The sequence below is a fragment of the Pecten maximus genome, chromosome 14 (assembly GCF_902652985.1).
Source record: "Pecten maximus chromosome 14, xPecMax1.1, whole genome shotgun sequence".
Lineage (NCBI taxonomy): Eukaryota > Metazoa > Mollusca > Bivalvia > Pectinida > Pectinidae > Pecten > Pecten maximus.
The window spans coordinates 982086-997276 of record NC_047028.1 but is presented as its reverse complement, the minus strand read 5'-3'; the positions used below and the strand labels follow the sequence as shown (position 1 = coordinate 997276).

General features: G+C 39.6%; 1 protein-coding gene across 2 annotated transcripts in view; it reads left to right on the top strand.

The window, feature by feature from the left end:
* The window catches only part of LOC117342079, a 73952-nt gene that overhangs the window by 11583 nt on the left and 47178 nt on the right, over positions 1-15191 (top strand). The window lies entirely within an intron of this gene.

Here is a 15191-nt window from a genome sequence, read left to right as displayed (position 1 = left end):
ATCTGTATTTGTCTATGATCTGTATTTGTCTATGATCTGTATTTGTCTATGATCTGTATTTGTCTAGGATCTGTGTTTGTCTAGGATCTGTATTTGTCTAGGATCTGTGTTTGTCTGGGATCTGTACTTGTCTAGGATCTGTGTTTGTCTAGGATCTGTATTTGTCTATGATCTGTACTTGTCTAGGATCTGTACTTGTCTAGGATCTGTATTTGTCTAGGATCTGTGTTTGTCTAGGATCTGTACTTGTCTAGGATCTGTATTTGTCTAGGATCTGTGTTTGTCTAGGATCTGTATTTGTCTAGGATCTGTGTTTGTCTGGGATCTGTACTTGTCTAGGATCTGTGTTTGTCTAGGATCTGTATTTGTCTAGGATCTGTACTTGTCTAAGATCTGTATTTGTCAAGGATCTGTACTTGTCTAGGATCTGTATTTGTCTAGGATCTGTGTTTGTCTAGGATCTGTACTTGTCTAGGATCTGTATTTGTCTAGGATCTGTGTTTGTCTAGGATCTGTACTTGTCTAAGATCTGTGTTTGTCTAGGATCTGTATTTGTCTAGGATCTGTATTTGTCTAGCCTCTAGGATCTCTACTTGTCTAGGATCTGTGTTTGTCTAGGATCTGTATTTGTCTAGGATCTGTGTTGGTCTAAGATCTGTATTTGTCTAGGATCTGTACTTGTCTAGGATCTGTGTTTGTCTGGGATCTGTACTTGTCTAGGATCTGTGTTTGTCTAGGATCTGTATTTGTCTAGGATCTGTACTTGTCTAAGATCTGTATTTGTCTAGGATCTGTGTTTGTCTAAGATCTGTATTTGTCTAGGATCTGTATTTGTCTAGGATCTGTATTTGTCTAGGATCTGTATTTGTCTAGGATCTGTACTTGTCTAAGATCTGTATTTGTCTAGGATCTGTACTTGTCTAGGATCTGTATTTGTCTAGGATCTGTATTTGTCTAGGATCTGTATTTGTCTAGGATCTGTATTTGTCTAGGATCTGTACTTGTCTAGGATCTGTACTTGTCTAGGATCTGTGTTTGTCTAGGATCTGTGTTTGTCTAGGATCTGTATTTGTCTAGGATCTGTATTTGTCTAGGATCTGTATTTGTCTAGGATCGGTGTTTGTCTGGGATCTGTACTTGTCTAGGATCTGTACTTGTCTAGGATCTGTACTTGTCTAGCCTCTAGGATCTGTATTTGTCTAGGATCTGTACTTGTCTAGGATCGGTGTTTGTCTGGTATCTGTACTTGTCTAGGATCTGTGTTTGTCTAGGATCTGTGTTTGTCAAGGATCTGTACTTGTCTAGGATCTGTACTTTGTCTAGGATCTGTACTTTGTCTAGGATCTGTATTTGTCTAGGATCTGTACTTGTCTAGGATCTGTACTTGTCTAGGATCTGTACTTGTCTAGGATCTGTACTTGTCTAGGATCTGTATTTGGTCTAGGATCTGTATTTGTCTAGGATCTGTACTTGTCTAGGATCTGTATTTGTCTAGGATCTGTGTATTGTCTAGGATCTGTATTGTCTAGGATCGTACTTGTCTAGGATCTGTATCTGTCTAGGATCTGTATTTGTCTAGGATCTGTATTTGTCTAGGATCTGTGATTGTCTAGGATCTGTACTTGTCTAGGATCTGTACTTGTCTAGGATCTGTATTTGTCTAGGATCTGTACTTGTCTAGGATCTGTACTTGTCTAGGATCTGTATTTGTCTAGGATCTGTATTTGTCTAGGATCTGTATTTGTCTAGGATCTGTATTTGTCTAGGATCTGTACTTGTCTAGGATCTGTATTTGTCTAAGATCTGTATTTGTCTAGGATCTGTATTTGTCTAGGATCTATACTTTGTCTAGGATCTGTACTTGTCTATGATCTGTATTGTCTAGGATCTGTACTTGTCTAGGATCTGTGTTTGTCTATGATCTGTGTTTGTCTAGGATCTGTATTTGACTAGGATCTGTATTTGTGTAGGATCTGTGTTTGTCTAGGATCTGTATTTGTCTAGGATCTGTACTTGTCTAGGATCTGTATTTGTCTAGGATCTGTATTTGTCTAGGATCTGTATTTGTCTAGGATCTGTACTTGTCTAGGGATCTGTATTTGTCTAGGATCTGTACTTGTCTAGGATCTGTATTTGTCTAAGGATCTGTATTTGTCTAGGATCTGTATTTGTCTATGATCTGTATTTGTCTAGGATCTGTACTTGTCTAGGATCTGTATTTGTCTAGGATCTGTATTTGTCTAGGATCTGTGTTTGTCTAGGATCTGTATTTGTCTAGGATCTGTATTTGTCTAGGATCTGTATTTGTGTAGGATCTGTGTTTGTCTAGGATCTGTATTTGTCTAGGATCTGTACTTGTCTAGGATCTGTATTTGTCTAGGATCTGTATTTGTCTAGGATCTGTACTTGTCTAGGATCTGTACTTGTCTGGGATCTGTATTTGTCTAGGATCTGTACTTGTCTAGGATCTGTATTTGTCTAGGATCTGTATTTGTCTAGGATCTGTATTTGTCTATGATCTGTATTTGTCTAGGATCTGTGTTTGTCTAGGATCTGTATTTGTCTATGATCTGTATTTGTCTAGGATCTGTGTTTGTCTAGGATCTGTATTTGTCTAGGATCTGTATTTGTCTAGGATCTGTACTTGTCTATGATCTGTACTTGTCTAAGATCTGTGTTTGTCTAGGATCTGTATTTGTCTAGGATCTGTATTTGTCTAGGATCTGTACTTGTCTAGGATCTGTATTTGTCTATGATCTGTACTTGTCTAGGATCTGTATTTGTCTAGGATCTGTACTTGTCTAGGATCTGTATTTGTCTAGGATCTGTATTTGTCTGGGATCTGTGTTTGTCTAGGATCTGTGTTTGTCTGGGATCTGTATTTGTCTGGGATCTGTATTTGTCTAGGATCTGTACTTGTCTAGGATCTGTGATTGTCAACACCTTTTTTTTTAATTCTTAAAAAAAAGATTTTGTTTAAAGTATATTTTCTTCGAAACTTTAAAAGTTTCTTTCACTACCTATTTCACCTTCGGGCAAGCTTTTGTGTGTGTTTGTTTGTTTCTTGTTTTTTTTGTTTTTTTTGTTTTTCTTTTTGCTGTTTTTTATTGTTGTTGATGTTGAATGCAAAATTAAAACAATATTTTGCACTTAATGGTAGAATAGGAACAGAGTTGACAATGTGATAAAAGGGTAGTATTGACAATGTTGTAGACTTAGTGGTGTGGTGATAGTGGTGACAATGTTGTAGACTTAGTGGTCTGGTGATAGTGGTGACAATGTTGTAGACTTAGTGGTCTGGTGATAGTGGTGACAATGTTGTAGACTTAGTGGACTGGTGATAGTGGTGACAATGTTGTAGACTTAGTGGTCTGGTGATAGTGGTGACAGTGTTGTAGACTTAGTGGTCTGGTGATAGTGGTGACAATGTTGTAGATTTAGTGGACTGGTGATAGTGGTGACAATGTTGTAGACTTAGTGGTCTGGTGATAGTGGTGACAATGTTGTAGACTTAGTGGTCTGGTGATAGTGGTGACAATGTTGTAGATTTAGTGGTCTGGTGATAGTGGTGACAATGTTGTAGATTTAGTGGTCTGGTGATAGTGGTGACAATGTTGTAGATTTAGTGGTCTGGTGATAGTGGTGACAATGTTGTAGACTTAGTGGTCTGGTGATAGTGGTGACAATGTTGTAGACTTAGTGGTCTGGTGATAGTGGTGACAATGTTGTAGACTTAGTGGTCTGGTGATAGTGGTGACAATGTTGTAGACTTAGTGGTCTGGTGATAGTGGTGACAATGTTGTAGACTTAGTGGTCTGGTGATAGTGGTGACAATGTTGTAGACTTAGTGGTCTGGTGATAGTGGTGACAATGTTGTAGACTTAGTGGACTGGTGATAGTGGTGACAATGTTGTAGACTTAGTGGTCTGGTGATAGTGGTGACAATGTTGTAGACTTAGTGGACTGGTGATAGTGGTGACAATGTTGTAGACTTAGTGGTCTGGTGATAGTGGTGACAATGTTGTAGACTTAGTGGTCTGGTGATAGTGGTGACAATGTTGTAGACTTAGTGGTGATAGTGGTGACAATGTTGTAGACTTAGTGGTGATAGTGGTGACAATGTTGTAGACTTAGTGGTCTGGTGATAATGGTGACAATGTTGTAGACTTAGTGGACTGGTGATAGTGGTGACAATGTTGTAGACTTAGTGGTCTGGTGATAGTGGTGACAATGTTGTAGACTTAGTGGTGATAGTGGTGACAATGTTGTAGACTTAGTGGTGTGGTGATAGTGGTGACAATGTTGTAGACTAAGTGGTGTGGTGATAGTGGTGACAATGTTGTAGACTTAGTGGTCTGGTGATAGTGGTGACAATGTTGTAGACTTAGTGGTCTGGTGATAGTGGTGACAATGTTGTAGACTTAGTGGTCTGGTGATAGTGGTGACAATGTTGTAGACTTAGTGGTGTGGTGATAGTGGTGACAATGTTGTAGACTTAGTGGTCTGGTGATAGTGGTGACAATGTTGTAGACTTAGTGGTCTGGTGATAGTGGTGACAATGTTGTAGACTTAGTGGTCTGGTGATAGTGGTGACAATGTTGTAGACTTAGTGGTCTGGTGATAGTGGTGACAATGTTGTAGACTTAGTGGTCTGGTGATAGTGGTGACAATGTTGTAGACTTAGTGGTTTAGTGATAGTGGTGACAATGTTGTAGACTTAGTGGTCTGGTGATATTGGTGACAATGTTGTAGACTTAGTGGTGTGGTGATAGTGGTGACAATGTTGTAGACTTAGTGGTCTGGTGATAGTGGTGACAATGTTGTAGACTTAGTGGTCTGGTGATAGTGGTGACAATGTTGTAGACTTAGTGGTCTGGTGATAGTGGTGACAATGTTGTAGACTTAGTGGTGTGGTGATAGTGGTGACAATGTTGTAGACTTAGTGGTCTGGTGATAGTGGTGACAATGTTGTAGACTTAGTGGTCTGGTGATAGTGGTGACAATGTTGTAGACTTAGTGGTCTGGTGATAGTGGTGACAATGTTGTAGACTTAGTGGTCTGGTGATAGTGGTGACAATGTTGTAGACTTAGTGGTCTGGTGATAGTGGTGACAATGTTGTAGACTTAGTGGTCTGGTGATAGTGGTGACAATGTTGTAGACTTAGTGGTCTGGTGATAGTGGTGACAATGTTGTAGACTTAGTGGTCTGGTGATAGTGGTGACAATGTTGTAGACTTAGTGGTCTGGTGATAGTGGTGACAATGTTGTAGACTTAGTGGTATAAGGATAGTGGTGACAATGTTGTAGACTTAGTGGTCTGGTGATAGTGGTGACAATGTTGTAGACTTAGTGGTCTGGTGATAGTGGTGACAATGTTGTAGACTTAGTGGTCTGGTGATAGTGGTGACAATGTTGTAGACTTAGTGGTGTGGTGATAGTGGTGACAATGTTGTAGACTTAGTGGTCTGGTGATAGTGGTGACAATGTTGTAGACTTAGTGGTCTGGTGATAGTGGTGACAATGTTGTAGACTTAGTGGTCTGGTGATAGTGGTGACAATGTTGTAGACTTAGTGGTCTGGTGATAGTGGTGACAATGTTGTAGACTTAGTGGTCTGGTGATAGTGGTGACAATGTTGTAGACTTAGTGGTCTGGTGATAGTGGTGACAATGTTGTAGACTTAGTGGTCTGGTGATAGTGGTGACAATGTTGTAGACTTAGTGGTCTGGTGATAGTGGTGACAATGTTGTAGACTTAGTGGTCTGGTGATAGTGGTGACAATGTTGTAGACTTAGTGGTCTGGTGATAGTGGTGACAATGTTGTAGACTTAGTGGTCTGGTGATATTGGTGACAATGTTGTAGACTTAGTGGTCTGGTGATAGTGGTGACAATGTTGTAGACTTAGTGGTCTGGTGATAGTGGTGACAATGTTGTAGACTTAGTGGTCTGGTGATAGTGGTGACAATGTTGTAGACTTAGTGGTCTGGTGATAGTGGTGACAATGTTGTAGACTTAGTGGTCTGGTGATAGTGGTGACAATGTTGTAGACTTAGTGGTCTGGTGATAGTGGTGACATGTTGTAGACTTAGTGGTCTGGTGATAGTGGTGACAATGTTGTAGACTTAGTGGTCTGGTGATAGTGGTGACAATGTTGTAGACTTAGTGGTCTGGTGATAGTGGTGACAATGTTGTAGACTTAGTGGTCTGGTGATAGTGGTGACAATGTTGTAGACTTAGTGGTCTGGTGATAGTGGTGACAATGTTGTAGACTTAGTGGTCTGGTGATAGTGGTGACAATGTTGTAGACTTAGTGGTCTGGTGATAGTGGTGACAATGTTGTAGACTTAGTGGTCTGGTGATAGTGGTGACAATGTTGTAGACTTAGTGGTCTGGTGATAGTGGTGACAATGTTGTAGACTTAGTGGTCTGGTGATAGTGGTGACAATGTTGTAGACTTAGTGGTCTGGTGATAGTGGTGACAATGTTGTAGACTTAGTGGTCTGGTGATAGTGGTGACAATGTTGTAGACTTAGTGGTCTGGTGATAGTGGTGACAATGTTGTAGACTTAGTGGTCTGGTGATAGTGGTGACAATGTTGTAGACTTAGTGGTCTGGTGATAGTGGTGACAATGTTGTAGACTTAGTGGTCTGGTGATAGTGGTGACAATGTTGTAGACTTAGTGGTCTGGTGATAGTGGTGACAATGTTGTAGACTTAGTGGTCTGGTGATAGTGGTGACAATGTTGTAGATTTAGTGGTCTGGTGATAGTGGTGACAATGTTGTAGACTTAGTGGTCTGGTGATAGTGGTGACAATGTTGTAGACTTAGTGGTCTGGTGATAGTGGTGACAATGTTGTAGACTTAGTGGTCTGGTGATAGTGGTGACAATGTTGTAGACTTAGTGGTCTGGTGATAGTGGTGACAATGTTGTAGACTTAGTGGTCTGGTGATAGTGGTGACAATGTTGTAGACTTAGTGGTCTGGTGATAGTGGTGACAATGTTGTAGACTTAGTGGTCTGGTGATAGTGGTGACAATGTTGTAGACTTAGTGGTCTGGTGATAGTGGTGACAATGTTGTAGACTTAGTGGTCTGGTGATAGTGGTGACAATGTTGTAGACTTAGTGGTCTGGTGATAGTGGTGACAATGTTGTAGACTTAGTGGTCTGGTGATAGTGGTGACAATGTTGTAGACTTAGTGGTCTGGTGATAGTGGTGACAATGTTGTAGACTTAGTGGTCTGGTGATAGTGGTGACAATGTTGTAGACTTAGTGGTCTGGGTGATAGTGGTGACAATGTTGTAGACTTAGTGGTCTGGTGATAGTGGTGACAATGTTGTAGACTTAGTGGTCTGGTGATAGTGGTGACAATGTTGTAGACTTAGTGGTCTGGTGATAGTGGTGACAATGTTGTAGACTTAGTGGTCTGGTGATAGTGGTGACAATGTTGTAGACTTAGTGGTCTGGTGATAGTGGTGACAATGTTGTAGACTTAGTGGTCTGGTGATAGTGGTGACAATGTTGTAGACTTAGTGGTCTGGTGATAGTGGTGACAATGTTGTAGACTTAGTGGTCTGGTGATAGTGGTGACAATGTTGTAGACTTAGTGGTCTGGTGATAGTGGTGACAATGTTGTAGACTGGTGATAGTGGTGACAATGTTGTGGTCTGGTGATAGTGGTGACAATGTTGTAGACTTAGTGGTGTGGTGATAGTGGTGACAATGTTGTAGACTTAGTGGTCTGGTGATAGTGGTGACAATGTTGTAGACTTAGTGGTCTGGTGATAGTGGTGACAATGTTGTAGACTTAGTGGTCTGGTGATAGTGGTGACAATGTTGTAGACTTAGTGGTCTGGTGATAGTGGTGACAATGTTGTAGACTTAGTGGTCTGGTGATAGTGGTGACAATGTTGTAGACTTAGTGGTCTGGTGATAGTGGTGACAATGTTGTAGACTTAGTGGTGTGGTGATAGTGGTGACAATGTTGTAGACTTAGTGGTCTGGTGATAGTGGTGACAATGTTGTAGACTTAGTGGTCTGGTGATAGTGGTGACAATGTTGTAGACTTAGTGGTCTGGTGATAGTGGTGACAATGTTGTAGACTTAGTGGTCTGGTGATAGTGGTGACAATGTTGTAGACTTAGTGGTCTGGTGATAGTGGTGACAATGTTGTAGACTTAGTGGTCTGGTGATAGTGGTGACAATGTTGTAGACTTAGTGGTGATAGTGGTGACAATGTTGTAGACTTAGTGGTCTGGTGATAGTGGTGACAATGTTGTAGACTTAGTGGTGTGGTGATAGTGGTGACAATGTTGTAGACTTAGTGGTATGGTGATAGTGGTGACAATGTTGTAGACTTAGTGGTCTGGTGATAGTGGTGACAATGTTGTAGACTTAGTGGTCTGGTGATAGTGGTGACAATGTTGTAGACTTAGTGGTGTGGTGATAGTGGTGACAATGTTGTAGACTTAGTGGTATGGTGATAGTGGTGACAATGTTGTAGACTTAGTGGTCTGGTGATAGTGGTGACAATGTTGTAGACTTAGTGGTCTGGTGATAGTGGTGACAATGTTGTAGACTTAGTGGTCTGGTGATAGTGGTGACAATGTTGTAGACTTAGTGGTCTGGTGATAGTGGTGACAATGTTGTAGACTTAGTGGTCTGGTGATAGTGGTGACAATGTTGTAGACTTAGTGGTGATAGTGGTGACAATGTTGTAGACTTAGTGGTGATAGTGGTGACAATGTTGTAGACTTAGTGGTCTGGTGATAGTGGTGACAATGTTGTAGACTTAGTGGTCTGGTGATAGTGGTGACAATGTTGTAGACTTAGTGGTCTGGTGATAGTGGTGACAATGTTGTAGACTTAGTGGTCTGGTGATAGTGGTGACAATGTTGTAGACTTAGTGGTCTGGTGATAGTGGTGACAATGTTGTAGACTTAGTGGTCTGGTGATAGTGGTGACAATGTTGTAGACTTAGTGGTCTGGTGATAGTGGTGACAATGTTGTAGACTTAGTGGTCTGGTGATAGTGGTGACAATGTTGTAGACTTAGTGGTCTGGTGATAGTGGTGACAATGTTGTAGACTTAGTGGTCTGGTGATAGTGGTGACAATGTTGTAGACTTAGTGGTGATAGTGGTGACAATGTTGTAGACTTAGTGGTCTGGTGATAGTGGTGACAATGTTGTAGACTTAGTGGTCTGGTGATAGTGGTGACAATGTTGTAGACTTAGTGGTCTGGTGATAGTGGTGACAATGTTGTAGACTTATTGGTGTGGGGATAGTAGTGACAATGTTGTAGACTTAGCGATCTGGTGATAATGGTGACAGTGTTGTAGACTTAGTGGTCTGGTGATAGTGGTGACAATGTTGTAGACTTAGTGGTCTGGTGATAGTGGTGACAATGTTGTAGACTTAGTGGTGTGGTGATAGTGGTGACAATGTTGTAGACTTAGTGATCTGGTGATAATGGTGACAGTGTTGTAGACTTAGTGGTCTGGTGATAGTGGTGACAATGTTGTAGACTTAGTGGTGTGGTGATAGTGGTGACAATGTTGTAGACTTAGTGGTGTGGTGATAGTGGTGACAATGTTGTAGACTTAGTGGTGTGGTGATAGTGGTGACAATGTTGTAGATTTGACGTGTCGTGCTTTCCATACACAGGACACTACTGATCAGCTGATCTGAAATATACGGGCATTATTAGCAGGTCTTTATAACTATAAATGAGACCATGCAGAATAAGCTGTTAAATCCGACATTAAAAGGTCAATATTCCACACAAAGTATTGTCATCTTACTGTAACAGATTCGTCTATATACTCCGGTTAATATGGGTTTAATGTACAATCAATTCCTTAAACTAAAATCAAATGTAAAATTAATTAAACGCTTCTCTTATATATCAGATAAACAAAGGAAACGTTGTTGTGCCGTGAGATTGGAGTTGTTAACGGTTTACGTCTAGTCTCTAACACAACATTGACACAGTCGGTACTTAGTTTACTATTAGAGTTGTGTATCCTTAAAAGTCAGCAGTGATTCCTCTGTAGTAGTCGATGCCAAAGGCGAAAACATCTCTCAAATATACGCCTATGGATCAGCATCCACTGTACTTAGTAAGGAATCCAGTACCTATACAGTTCATTACCCACTGCACTAGATTGAGTTAAAGTTAGGACGTTAACCGTACTAGTTAGAGTTATAGTTAAGACGATTACCGCACTAGTTACAGTTATAGTTAGGACGTTTACCGCACTAGTTAGAGTTATAGTTAGGACGTTTACCGCACTAGTTAGAGTTATAGTTAGGACGTTTGTCCCACTAGTTAGAGTTATAGTTAGGACGTTTGTCCCACTAGTTAGAGTTATAGTTAGGACGTGTACCGCACTAGTTAGAGTTATAGTTAGGACGTGTACCGCACTAGTTAGAGTTATAGTTAGGACGTGTACCGCACTAGTTAGAGTTATAGTTAGGACGTTTGTCCCACTAGTTAGAGTTATAGTTAGGACGTTTGTCCCACTAGTTAGAGTTATAGTTAGGACGTTTGTCCCACTAGTTAGAGTTATAGTTAGGACGTTTGTCCCACTAGTTAGAGTTATAGTTAGGGCGTTTACCGCACTAGTTAACGTTATAGTTAGGACGTTTACCGTACTAGTTAGAGTTATAGTTAGGACGTTTGCCGCACTAGTTAGAGTTAAAGTTAGGACGTTTACCGCAATAGTTAGAGTTATAGTTAGGACGCTTACCGCACTAGTTAGAGTTATAGTTAGGACGCTTACCGCACTAGTTAGAGTTAAAGTTAGGACGCTTACCGCATTAGTTAGAGTTATAGTTAGGACGCTTACCGCACTAGTTAGAGTTAAAGTTAGGACGATTACCACACTAGATAGAGTTATAGTTAGGACGTTTACCGCACTAGTTAGAGTTATAGTTAGGACGTTTACCGTACTAGTTAGAGTTATAGTTAGGACGTTTACCGCACTGGTTAGAGTTATAGTTAGGACGTGTACCGCACTAGTTAGAGTTATAACTAGGACGTTTACCGCAATAGTAAGAGTTATAGTTAGGACGTTTACCGCACTAGTTAGAATTATAGTTAGGACGTTTACCGTACTAGTTAGATTATAGTTAGGACGTTTGTTCCACTAGTTAGAGTTACAGTTAGGACGTTTACCGCACTGGTTAGAGTTATAGTTAGGACGTTTACCGCACTAGTTAGAGTTATAGTTAGGACGTTTACCGCACTAGTTAGAGTTATAGTTAGGACGTTTACCGTACTACTTAGAGTTATAGTTAGGACGTTTACCGTACTAGTTAGAGTTATAGTTAGGACGTTTACCGCACTAGTTAGAGTTATAGTTAGGACGTTTACCGTACTAGTTAGAGTTATAGTTAGGACGTTTACCGCAATAGTTAGAGTTATAGTTAGGACGTTTGTTCCACTAGTTAGAGTTACAGTTAGGACGTTTACCGCACTGGTTAGAGTTATAGTTAGGACGTTTACCGCACTAGTTAGAGTTATAGTTAAGACGTTTACCGCACTAGTTAGAGTTATAGTTAGGACGTTTACCGCACTAGTTAGAGTTATAGTTAGGACGATTACCGCAATAGTTAGAGTTATAGTTAGGACGTTTACCGCACTAGTTAGAGTTATAGTTAGGACGATTACCGCAATAGTTAGAGTTATAGTTAGGACGTTTACCGCACTAGTTAGAGTTATAGTTAGGACGTTTGTCCCACTAGTTAGAGTTATAGTTAAGACGTTTACCGCACTGGTTAGAGTTATAGTTAGGACGTTTACCGCACTAGTTAGAGTTATAGTTAGGACGTTTAGCGCAATAGTTAGAGTTATAACTAGGACGTTTACCGCACTAGTTAGAGTTATAGTTAGGACGTTTACCGCACTAGTTAGAGTTATAGTTAGGACGTTTGTCCCACTAGTTAGAGTTATAGTTAGGACGTGTACCGCACTAGTTAGAGTTATAGTTAGGACGTTTACCGTACTAGTTAGAGTTATAGTTAGGACGTTTACCGCACTAGTTAGAGTTATAGTTAGGACGTTTACCGTACTAGTTAGAGTTATGAATGGAAGTTTACCGCACTAGTTAGAGTTATAGTTAGAAAGTTTACCGCACTAGTTAGAGTTATAGTTAGGATGTTTACCGTACTAGTTAGAGTTATAGTTAGGACGTTTACCGTACTAGTTAGAGTGATGAATGGAAGTTTACCGCACTAGTTGGAGTTATAGTTAGGACATGCACCGCACTATTAGATTTATAGTTAGGACGCTTACCGCACTAGTTAGAGTTATAGTTAGGACGTTTACCGCACTAGTTAGAGTTAAAGTTAGGACGATTACCACACTAGATAGAGTTATAGTTAGGACGCTTACCGTACTAGATAGAGTTATAGTCAGGACGTTTGCCGCACTAGTTAGAGTTATAGGTAGGACGTTTACCGTACTAGTTAGAGTTATAGTTAGGACGTGTATCGCACTAGTTAGAGTTATAGTTAGGACGTTTGCCGCACTAGTTAGAGTTATAGTTATGACGTTTACCGCACTAGTTAGAGTTATAGTTAGGACGTTTGCCGCACTAGTTAGAGTTATAGTTAGTACGTTTACCGTACTAGTTAGAGTTATAGTTAGTACGTTTACCGCACTAGTTAGAGTTATAGTTAGTACGTTTACCGTACTAGTTAGAGTTATAGTTAGGACGTTTACCGCACTAGTTAGAGTTATAGTTAGGACGTTTACCGCACTAGTTAGAGTTATAGTTAGGACGTTTGTCCCACTAGTTAGAGTTATAGTTAGGACGTTTACCGCACTAGTTAGAGTTATAGTTAGGACGTTTGTCCCACTAGTTAGAGTTATAGTTAGGACGTTTGTCCCACTAGTTAGAGTTATAGTTAGGACGATTACCGTACTAGTTAGAGTTATAGTTAGGACGTTTACCGTACTAGTTAGAGTTATAGTTAGGATGTTTACCGCACTAGTTAGAGTTATAGTTAGGACGTTTGTCCCACTAGTTAGAGTTATAGTTAGGATGTTTACCGCACTAGTTAGAGTTATAGTTAGGACGTTTGTCCCACTAGTTAGAGTTATAGTTAGGACGTGTACCGCACTAGTTAGAGTTATAGTTAGGACGTTTGTCCCACTAGTTAGAGTTATAGTTAGGACGTTTACCGTACTAGTTAGAGTTATAGTTAGGACGTTTGTCCCACTAGTTAGAGTTATAGTTAGTACGTTTACCGTACTAGTTAGAGTTATAGTTAGTACGTTTACCGCACTAGTTAGAGTTATAGTTAGTACGTTTACCGTACTAGTTAGAGTTATAGTTAGGACGTTTGTCCCACTAGTTAGAGTTATAGTTAGTACGTTTACCGCACTAGTTAGAGTTATAGTTAGGACGTGTACCGCACTAGTTAGAGTTATAGTTAGGACGTGTACCGCACTAGTTAGAGTTATAGTTAGGACGTTTACCGTACTAGTTAGAGTTATAGTTAGGACGTTTGTCCCACTAGTTAGAGTTAGAGTTAGGACGTTTGTCCCACTAGTTAGAGTTATAGTTAGGACGATTACCGTACTAGTTAGAGTTATAGTTAGGACGTGTACCGCACTATTATAGTTATAGTTAGGACGCTTACCGCACTTCAGGTAAGGTTGCAGTGAGCGGTTCATTATTTTCATTACATCTAGTAGCTCGGTTATATTTTGGACATTAGCATAAGAATAGTATTAGAATGACAGTTACATATATAGAGGAAATCGTAATAGATAATCTGTATATATATACACACACTATTATAAGCGCGGGACAAAACGCTCAATAGTTAAAGGCCACAAGGGCATTAATGTACTGTGAATAGATCGGGAGTCTGGATATCGGTGGATGTGGTAAATGTCCTTCTAGTGACGTATGCAAATAAATAATAATTGAATGATCTGATTTGATCGGACGACAATTCATTGACTTGATAGATACTGTGAATGTAAAAATAATTCTAAAACATTTCTAAATATGATAAGTACCACACATATGTCTAAATATGACAAGTACCAAACATATTCCTAAATATGACGAGTACCACAAATATGTCTAAGTATGATGAGTACGACACATATGTCTAAATATGATGAGTACGACACATATATCTAAATATGATGAGTACGACACATATGTCTAAATATGATGAGTACGACATATATGTCTAAATATGATAGTACCACACATATGTCTAAATAAGTTGGTACCACACGTATGTCTTACATGTAATATGATGAGTACACCACATATGTCTAAATATGGTACCACACATGTCTAAATATGATAGTTCCACACATGGATTAATTGATGTGTCTTTATGATAGTAACACACATTGATTAATTGATGTGTCTTTATGATAGTTCCACACACGGATTAATTGATGTGTCTATATGATAGTTCCACACGTGGATTAATTGGTGTGTCTTTATGATAGTTCCACACGTGGATTAATTGGTGTGTTTTTTTAATTTATGATAGTTCCACACACGGATTAATTGGTGTGTCTTTATGATAGTTCCACGCGTGGATTAATTGGTGTGTCTTTATGATAGTTCCACGCGTGGATTAATTGGTGTGTCTTTATGATAGTTCCACACACGGATTAATTGATGTGTCTTTATGATAGTAACACACACGGATTAATTGATGTGTCTTTATGATAGTTCCACACATGGATTAATTGATGTGTCTTTATGATAGTAACACACACGGATTAATTGATGTGTCTTTATGATAGTAACACACATGGATTAATTGATGTGTCTTTATGATAGTAACACAAATGGATTAATTGATGTGTCTTTATGATAGTTCCACACACGGATTAATTGGTGTGTCTTTATGATAGTTCCACACACGGATTAATTGATGTGTCTTTACGATAGTTCCACACACGGATTAATTGATGTGTCTTTATGATAGTTCCACACACGGATTAATTGATGTGTCTTGTTGTTTGACATACTACTGCGGAATGAGAGAGAGGTACAGAGACATGTATCTATTTTCAAAGTACACAACTGGAACTCAAAGTATAAACTCACTATTTGTTTTATTTAATTGCATCGTAATTGAAGAAGATTTACCGCATGTTAGGAAATAAATCACGTCATTAACTTCCAAAAACAGTTGATCCCTAAAG